Source organism: Callithrix jacchus, chromosome 4, assembly GCF_049354715.1.
Source record: "Callithrix jacchus isolate 240 chromosome 4, calJac240_pri, whole genome shotgun sequence".
Taxonomy (NCBI): Eukaryota; Metazoa; Chordata; class Mammalia; order Primates; family Cebidae; genus Callithrix; species Callithrix jacchus.
This window is the reverse complement of record NC_133505.1, coordinates 74,650,323-74,660,005: the sequence shown is the minus strand read 5'-3', so window position 1 is coordinate 74,660,005 and position 9,683 is coordinate 74,650,323. Positions and strand designations below refer to the sequence as shown.

General features: G+C 39.2%; 1 long non-coding RNA gene across 2 annotated transcripts in view; it reads left to right on the top strand.

Moving 5' to 3' along the window:
* Positions 1-3,375: 3,375 nt before the first annotated feature.
* Positions 3,376-9,683, top strand: part of LOC128931785 (uncharacterized) — a 285,583-nt gene continuing 279,275 nt past the window's right edge. For both annotated transcript variants that reach the window (XR_008480709.2, XR_013534315.1), the window contains exons 1-2: positions 3,376-3,500; positions 9,282-9,365. This is a non-coding gene — a long non-coding RNA (uncharacterized LOC128931785). The remainder of the gene's footprint in view (positions 3,501-9,281; positions 9,366-9,683) is intronic.

Below are 9,683 nucleotides of genomic sequence, written 5' to 3'. Positions count from 1 at the left end.
AAGATTGGGCCAATTTCCCAGTCACTGAAGTGCTGGCATCTCTCACTTTTGGTCACTTTTCATGCTGATTCTCAGTTCTATTATTTCCCTTCAGAGAATGGAGAGCTAGATGAATCTGTGAGAATCTGTGATTCTTTTCAAATCTTCAGTGCTGAGCATGAATCAGTGTAAAGTGAGAAGTACTTGAGGAACAAAAGCAAAGCCCTGAGAGAACATAGAGTAGGAGGGAGATCTTTGAAAGCATGTTTTCCCAAACTAGTTATTAAGCAAGACGATATCACTCTGCCTCAGCTTCTTCATGTGTCAATGGAGTATAGTAGTATCTGTGGCATGGGATTGTTAACTAAGATTAAATAAGGTAATATTTGACAAAATATTAGCAAAGTAATTCGTGCACGGTTACCACTCAGTAAAGGTTAACTCAAAAAATAAAGACTAGGCTGGGCGTGGTGGCTCATGCCTGTAATTCCAGGACTTTGGGATTCCAAGGCAGGCAGATCACTTGAGGCCAGGAGTTTGAGACCAGCCTGGCCAACACAGTGAAACTCTGTCTCTACTAAAAATAGACAAAAAATTAGCCGGCTATGGTGGCACATGCCTGTAATCCCAGCTACGTAGGATGCTGAGGCAGGAGAATCGCTTGAACTTGGGAGCTGGAGGTTGCAGTCAGTGATTGGGCCACTGTACCCCAGCCTAGGCGACAGAGTGAGACTTTGTCTCAAAAAGGAAAAAAAAAAAAAAGAAAAAATAAAGACTAACATCTCTTACTCTAAAATAACTTAAACATAAAAAATGTTTACTATTTATGCTGCCCCATTCTAGTTCCCTTTGTTTCCTTTTTCCTCCTCTTTGTTCCAGATCCTTCAAGTATTTGTAACCTTGAGAAAATATACTTTAACCTGTTGTGCAGAGCCCCTCTGCTCTCCCAGATATCAGCTGGTGGACAAAAAAGGGACAAATGGCAGCAGAAGAGACAAACACCTAAATTAAATAATTGGATCCTACAGAAATCTTTCTTGCTCATCTCCAAATATCATTGATTACCTCTTTTAGATTAGGCATTGAACATCTCTGCATATGTTTTATCTGATAATGCTCACATATTTTACTCAGCCAATTTAGTCATAATATCTCAGATCAGTGGACCTCACCTCAGGGAATATTTGACAATGTCTGGAGACACGTTTGTCACAGCTGGGAAGTTCCAGTGGTATCTCATGTGCAGAGGACAGAGAAGCTGCTAAACATCCTACAACTCACAGGATGGCCGTCTCCAACAAGGAATTATCCAGCAATTGTCAGTGTCAGTAGTGCTGAGGTAGACAAACTCTGGCTTAGATTGACTAAGCGTATTCCATTAGTTCCAGGTGATATGATGTTTTGAGGAGATAGCCCTAGAAGGTGAAGAGATGGAAGGGCCAGCTGATGACTGGGCACACCTGAGTAGGGAATTGTGGGCCAGGAGAGGTAGAAGGAAGATCCTGTGATCTAAGGAGAAGTGCTGGCTATCAGAGTCTGAAATAAACTTTATTTACTTGTCAATTTGGTCAAAGTAATAGGAACAGGATATTCAGGAAATCACATGGCAACAGTGCAGGGCTCAGGCAAGAGAAATTTTTGTGTTTATTCTTGTGGGGAGCTTCACTGGGGATAAATGATTACTTGGAAAAGCTGAGACAGTGCAGGCTCCCCTGTTAGAGGCCTGCTGACCCCCTGGCACAAACATGAAAATAAAGGAAAATCTTGAGTTCCTTCAAGACAAATTCCAGGCACCTAGCCCTGAGAAGTAAATGAGCAACTTAATAAGCAAGAAGGTAAGTAGCTTAAAAACCACAGCCAAGTTCACAAGATGTCTGGTTCCCTGCAGAAACTACATATAACATTTTAACATATGTCCCTGAGTTGTTTTTCAGAAACCTGGACCCCCAAATGGATTCACTGACATGTAGACCTCAGATAAGGGGGAACTGAAGACCACCGTTTTTTCTTCTAATTTCTTCCTGAGAGACCTGAAGGAAATCACACCCACTGGCCAGAGCTAACAATCTTTTCTGCTGATCCCAAATTTTTAGACACAGCTTTGCTTTTTTAACCAATCACAAATCAGGAAATCTTTGTATCTACCTGTGACCTGTGGGCCTTTAAGATGTCTCACTTTTAAGTCAAACCAATGTATAACCTCCATGTATTGATTTATGACATTGCCTGTAACCTCTGCCTGCCTGCTTCTAAAGGCTTTTACTGTGAGCCATTGGGGTGTTTGGGTCTAAGCATTAGCTGTCTGATTCTCCTTGCAGGGAGGCCTGTAATCCCAATGTCAGCATTTGGTTTTGCTATGCAAGGGAGGCAGACCCAAGTTTGATTCACTAACAAAGTTGTAAGGTACACAGATGTACTTTGGTCAAAAAATAGGCAGAGACGGATATCCAGGCCTATATGACTCAACAAGTTTGAGACACAGACATATACCTCTACTTGTTACATAACCTGTTTGTAGAAGTTTGTACTTGGCTCTGAACCGCTTTTGTCTGTAAAAGGAATAATTGCCTACTGACACTGTGCATGGGCTCTTGTACAGACACTAATGCCCAGAGGGGGAAAAAAGCCCAAACTGATGGACAGAGGTGAGCCACAACACAAATCACATTGGTGCCCAGAAAGAGGAAGAGTTAAACTATTGACACTGAAGACGAGAGAGCCAACTGTGCAGCTGCAGGTGTGAGGGCCACAGGCCCCGCAGAGTCGGAGCAAACAGCCGAGATACAGGTGGACAGTGTGAAAGAACTAATGGGAGTAAACTACTAATGAGAAAACTACAGTTCACCTGCCTATGCTCCCCCGCCTCCCACCGCCGGGTGTTCTTCTACCCATCCACTCACTCCCCTCGGATTTCAACATAGGCTGGATCCAGACTCTGACCTTTAGACCTAACAAAGCTAATCGGTTTCCCGCCCTGATCAACTCAGCATGTTTGGGTACATTTTAATGGAGTCAGAACAACAGAAAGAAAAGATGACATAAAGCCAGAATCGTTTAGAATACTTAGGGTAAGATAAGATGTAAGTAAGTAGATGGTTTAGAGAATTATAAGATAAAATCAAAATTTGGTAATAGACAATTGAATAATGAAAAACAGAAATTCTTCCAGCTGAATTAGATTAAATGTTTTGGCAGTCTTAAAATATGTCCAAAATTATTTGACAGTTTTTTCAAGGATAGAGACTAATTTTCTTTCCTGAGATTGTGTTGGACTTAGTGACTCATTTATAATGAGCAGGATAAAACAGAACCAATTGTGATTCCTGAGGTTAGGTCATAAAAGACAGAGGGCTCTGTCTTGCTATGCTTTTTGGATCCATTGCCCTTGGGGATATCAGTTGCCAGATGTCTTAGGAAAAGGTATGTGTTGCAAGGAACCATGGTTGTGCAAATGAGCCAGCTTAGGAGAAGATCCTCGGCCCCAGTCAAGCCTTCAGAAGACCTTGAGCCACAGCCACCAGGTAATACATGACTAACACATAAATATATAGAGGTGAAGTGCTTATTAAGAACTACAACAAACAGCACGGATGAGGTTTGTGTGTCCACTTTAAGGATGGGAGGTCTCATTATCTGTGTTAGAAATAAGATTTTGATCACAATTGTGTGGTTAAGATATGGATCCTTGAAGGAGACTTCCGGGATTTCAGTCCTTACTTTCTCACTAGTTTTGCTACCCTGGACAATTTGCTCAAGCTCTCAGGCTTCACTTTCCTCATTTTTTAAAACAAAGATAATTAATAATTATAAAATGCTTATTAAAGTGTCTGGAACATAGGAAGCATGAAATAAACAATAGGTGTTATTGCTATTTCTGTATTTATATCACCTTACACTCAGGGATCCAAGTTTACAAAACAGTGCCTACATTATCAGAAAGCATGAAGCCTGGTTTGTAATGGGCTTAATGAATGAATTCTCAAATCAAACATTAAGGGTTATCTGCCTCTGGGCCCTCAGCAACTCAGAGACTGGTTTTGAGGTTAAAGCACTTGGGGCCAATTGTCTTGAGACCATGGTGGTGTTTGCTGTTAGTTTGCTAAAAGAACAACCTCAAATGTATTAGTGTGAGACTAAATTAATAAAATATTCATATTTTTTGACAGCTTAGCTCTCTCAATATTATTTTTCCCTGAAATCAATGAAATTTTGTAGAATTTTAATACCAGATAAATTAACTTCTCAAAGAAGGAGATCTGGTCTCAAATTGTCTACAATAAACTTTTACATACTGGTTAATCTTGATGATAATTCTTATGTGAATTTTAAGCATCTAGTACATAGCTAGAATTTCAAATATAAAAATATGAAATAAAACTTAAATTCACAAAACTTTTCTCAGAACTACCTTTCTGCTCAAATGAGGTACATCAGTTCTGCTCCTTGACATTTTCTGTTTCTCTCACTTGCATGCATGAACTTTCAGAACAAACATAGGCATAGTTTATGAGACAGTTTCACCCTTGGGTTAATTGTGTGTGTTACAAGGTATCAATAAGGCAGAACAGTTTGCCACTTTGGAATATTTTTTCCAAGGCTTTTTTGGCTTAACCTTGGAACAGAAAAATAAATGAGAAATTTTAGAAAATTTCGTTGGAGAAATAAAGTGTGAGAAAATATATCGAGTGTGTCTTTCCTGCTAAGAGTAGGGAATGGCAAATTTTCATTATGTTTTTTAGAAAGTAAGAATAAAATCAAGGTACTTTTAACTGTTTGCACTTTGAAACACAGAAAAGAGCTACACTGTTCAAGAGACAGTGAATCAAAAACAAAAATCTCGGCCTCTTTTGTTTTGGGGAGAGAGAACTTTCTTCCTTCATTTAAACTTACACTATTTAGAAAATCACAAGATCATCTCTAATCACAGAGCATTTTGTGTAGAGCTAATTCATTTGCATGAAAGATTTGGCTGAAATCAGTCTGTTTTGTTATTTTTACTAGGATAAAGCCTTTAGCCATTGCATTTCAAGTTCTTTCTTGATGTAAACTGTGGAATGATGAAATCAAGAGAGGAAGCTATTTTGGGGGGAAAAACCCTATTTGGTTTTAGAAGAAAAATATTTTGAAACAAATTACTATATTAGGTTTCTCTATAGATAGGAATAATATGAGTTTCAACTTTATAGGGTGTTATAAAGATGAGTTATTATTGAGAAATATTAAGTTTACCCTGCCCCCATTGCTCCCTTGTGGAGAATACCTTTTAGTTTGTCTGTAATCGGTGGTGAGCAGGTAACAGCTGCCTACTTGGTATTGTTTGAGTTATGGGAAAGTACAAAACACCTGTTTGTTAATAATAGTCACCTGTCCAGAGAGAATAAATACGTGGATTAGCAGCTACTTGGGGCCTTCAGCCAGGAATGCAATCAACCTCTGGGGCTCTCAGCTCCATAGGCTACCGGCCCCTGGATAGACCCACTTTGCTGTTCTATGGGGGTGTTTGCCTCTCGTTTCCTTCAGCGCCGTCTGGGTGGGGGTCTCCTAGCCGAGCTGGTGCTTGGTAAGTTATCATTTTGTGTTAATATTAATAAGAAATTTAGAACAGTACTTTGCACATATTTTATAAGTGCTTGTTAAGTGCATGAATCTTACAGAAATAAATGTTAGTGATAATGTACTGAGAGAAACAGTGGTCAGTGGTGTAATAGGAATATCGTAGGTGCCTGAATACTTGTGAGATTACTTATATTTGCTGACCGAAACCATTCAGATAGTTCTGCAAAGAACTTCCAGGCAGAGTGTGATAACAGGTGGCTTATTTTCTTGAGTGATGAAAATACTTTGTTTTTCTTTCCTTTGTTAGTGCCTCACTTCTTGTTGCTTGATTCTGGGAGAGTCTTTTAGATTTTTCTTTAAGGTTTTGGTGTTAGATTCCTTTTGTCAGAATGGGACCTTACCTTATGATGTAGCCCATTGAATTAGTATGACACAATTTTTACATGGTGCATCCTCCTGAAACACACACGCATATACAGAAATTTCCCCTAGCGAGAATGCCGGATAAGCTTCTACTGAAGTTTGGATTTTTTGCTTGTTAGAATAGATTTTTCTCCCAGGGTAATTATTTTGTTGAAGGAAGGAGTGATTGGGTTCTCTGGTTCTTTCTGCAGTAGGTTTAAACTTTGTGACAATTTTAACATTTCATATTTGCTTTTGACTTTACAGCTTACAAAGCACTTTCTAGAAATTATCTCATTTGATTCTCATAACAACCTTATAAAGCATTAATATTATTAACTTTTTATCTGATAATGACACAGGTAGGAGAGAAAATGGAGTCTTAGAGTGACTGAATTACCTACCCCAACATCACCACTAATTGTGGAGCTATGAGTCCAGACCTAAGGTCTTCTCATCTCACCTTTATCCCATCAATTAAGATTTTAATTTTAAAACTGGAATCATGGCTAAACCGTTTAAGATAGTTACTGTATTTTTACTTTTTTTCAGATAATATTTTATCCTTTCTCCCCAGTTGCTTAAAATAATGTTTGAATATAACTTACCTACATATTAATGCCTTTAGTCTGAAGTTTCAGCTCTTACGGTAGGCAGAATTCTCAAGATGACCCCCCGGATTCCTATTCCTTGGTTATTCTATTAAACACTAATTACTGCTGTGAAGGGACTTTGCAAATGTAATTAAGGTTACTAATAAGCTGACTTTAAAATAGGAAAATTATCCTGTATTTTCTGGGTGGGTCTGGTGTAATCACAAGAGTTCTTAAAAAGCCAAAAAGGAAGAAAAGGAAGCCAGAGGAATTCAAAGTGTGAGGCTCCAGTGCAGTGTTACTGGCTTGCAAGTAGAGGGTGTCATGTGGAAAGTGTGAGAAGGAATTCTGCCAACAACCAGTGGGTCTGAGCCCCAGGTGGGAATTGTAGCCCTGGATGATACCTTGGTTTGGGTGCATGGTACAGTTTGAATATGCTTTGTTTGTTCCCACCACATCTCATGCTAAAATTTCATCCCCAGTGTGGTGGTGTAGGAAGGTGGACACTAGGGAGAAGTGTTTGGGTTATGGGGGTGGACCCCTCCTGAAAGGTTTTGTGCCCAAGATTCTGAGTGAGTTCTCCCTCTTGTGAGACTGGATTGGTTCTGGAGGAATGGATCAGTTCCTGTAAGAGTGAGTTGTTACAAATTCAGGACAACTGTCAGGTTTGGTGTCTCTTCGCACATGCCTACTTGCCTTTTGATCTTCTCTGCCATTATTTGATGCAACACAAAAGTCATTGTCAGAAGCTGAGCAGATACCAGCAGGTGCCAGGCTTCCTGTAGAGCCTGCAGATCCAGGAGCCAAATAAGCCTCTTTTCTTTATAAATCTTAGCCTCAAATATTCCTTTATAGCAACACAACATGGATTAAGACAGTGTGGTGAGATCCTCAGCAGTGAATCCAGCTGTGCTGGACTTTTGGCCTACAGAATTGAGACAGTAAATTAGTCCTGTTTTAAGTCTCTATGGCTGTGATAATTTGTTATGCAGCAACAGAAAGCCGATACAGGTCTGTACATTTAAAGTCTATGAAATTCAAACAGAAATATTTTGTCTTTTTCTATATCACATTCTTGACCTTACTCATGAGATCCTTTTCCTGGATTCTGAGATGAGAGACTGACAGCAGTCTCCATTTATCATTGTCAAATAAGCCCAAGGCTCTAGGGGATCCTAAATGGCTTCTTCACATCTTATCAGGAGACTTTTACCATTCTCTGAGCAACAATAACATTTCTCTATTTGTAAATAAAAGGATTCGATACCACTTCAGGAGGTCATGCATTTGGGCACTTCTGATAATGATAATGGTATCTACCAGACTGTCTACATACTGTTTCATCTGCCTGAACTTTGACCACAGCCATGCATTTCTAATGATAGGAACTCTGTGGCCTTAGAATCCAGATTTTCTTTTTCCCTTTGTGTGACTATAGCTGACTTCCTGACTGTGGGCCAAAGATTCCTTCATACAATTACAATGTACAGTCAGTATCCATGTTTTTAAATTTTTATTGTATTTGGGCTCTGGGGTACATGTGCACAGCCTGCATCCTGCAGGATTGTTACATAGGTACATACATGCCATGGCGGTTTGCTGTCTCCATCCACATACCCCCCCGCCCCACCCTGTTGCCTATGTCAGGCATTTCTCCCAGTGTTAGCCCCAGCCTCCCCCTACCCTGACAGCTTTATCTGTTAGACATTTTGTCTGGACCAGGAATTCTATTCGTAGGTGTTATGGGTTGAATTGTGAAGGAATCTGAAGTAGAAACTCTTGTATCCTGGTCCACTATCAAGACAGAGCTGTCACAGCCCCAAGGTTGTAGACCCCAAGGAGCATACATTATTTGGAATTGACTAATTGGTCTAAATTTTGGCAGCTCACAGAACTGCTAGATGGAGAATGAAGTTTAAAGTTTCAAGCATTTTCAAAATGTTGAAGATTTGGTGGTGGGACTTCTCAGTCTTTGCTGTTTGCCTAAACTTGTCTAAACATATTCCTCAGAATGAAGTCTTAAGTCATCATTAGTTTCCACTTTCTTAATAAAGCTGAAGCAGTCATTTCTGGGATGGTGGTAGTGTGTGACATTTGTATTTAATAAAATTCAATTTAAATATTAAAAAAAGCAGTGACAAACATTTATATGTTCAAGTCTGAACCCCCCCCCACCCCATATTACAGAATGTGATCACATTTTGAATTGGGTTATTGCAGATGTAATTAGTTAAAATAGGGTCATACTGGAGTAGGGTGGGCTTCTAACCCAATTTGACTGGTGTTCTTATAGAAAAAGAAAGTCTGGACACAGGAATAACATTGTGTGGAGATGAGGACAGAGACTGGGGTGATACAAAAGAAGTCAAGGAAAACCAGAGATTTCCTGCAAAGCACAAGAAACTGAGAGAAAGGCCTGAAAAGATCCCTTTCTCACTGCCTTCAGAAGGAGCCAGCCCCACTAACACCTTGATCTCAGACTTCTATCCTGTCCTCTAGAACTGTGAGAGAATGCATGTCTGTTGTTTGAGCCATTCAGTTCATAGAATTTTGTTATGGCAGTCCTAGCAAAATAATAAACTAGGCAAGTTGGAAACTTTTCCCAGACTGGCCCTCATTGTGGCCGAAGGATGATAGGGATAAGCTGTCTCACATCCTCATGTCAATCTTACAATGTTGACATTTGTTGCAAAATTTTTTGACACTATCAAGGTATTCTACAATTTGGTGTCATCTTTGTGTCTTTTCCAGGTCAACTTTATCTACAGAACCATACACTTATCAAAGCCCCAGATACTCAGAGGAATATCAAGTGACAGGTTCTAGTATAAAAGTGTGAGTCATTAACATAAGATGGGCCAAATGTCTGAGTAATGTTTTATTGCTGTTCAAAAAATGTAAGACTGAAAGAAATATTTTCAAAGAATCATGAGTTTCATAAAACATGTCAATGGGTTTTCTGGAGTTAAAGAAATCAATTCACTACTCCTTTACGTCAATGAAAAAGTATAGATCAGGAAAAATACTGAGGACTAAGTTCTAACTAGTTCTTATAGCTCCATTTATTAAAAGTAAAAAAAGTTGGGTATGTTTAACAGCATGGATCTTTCAAATAGAACATCATTTTACCAAACAAAATGTTATTTTTCTCAT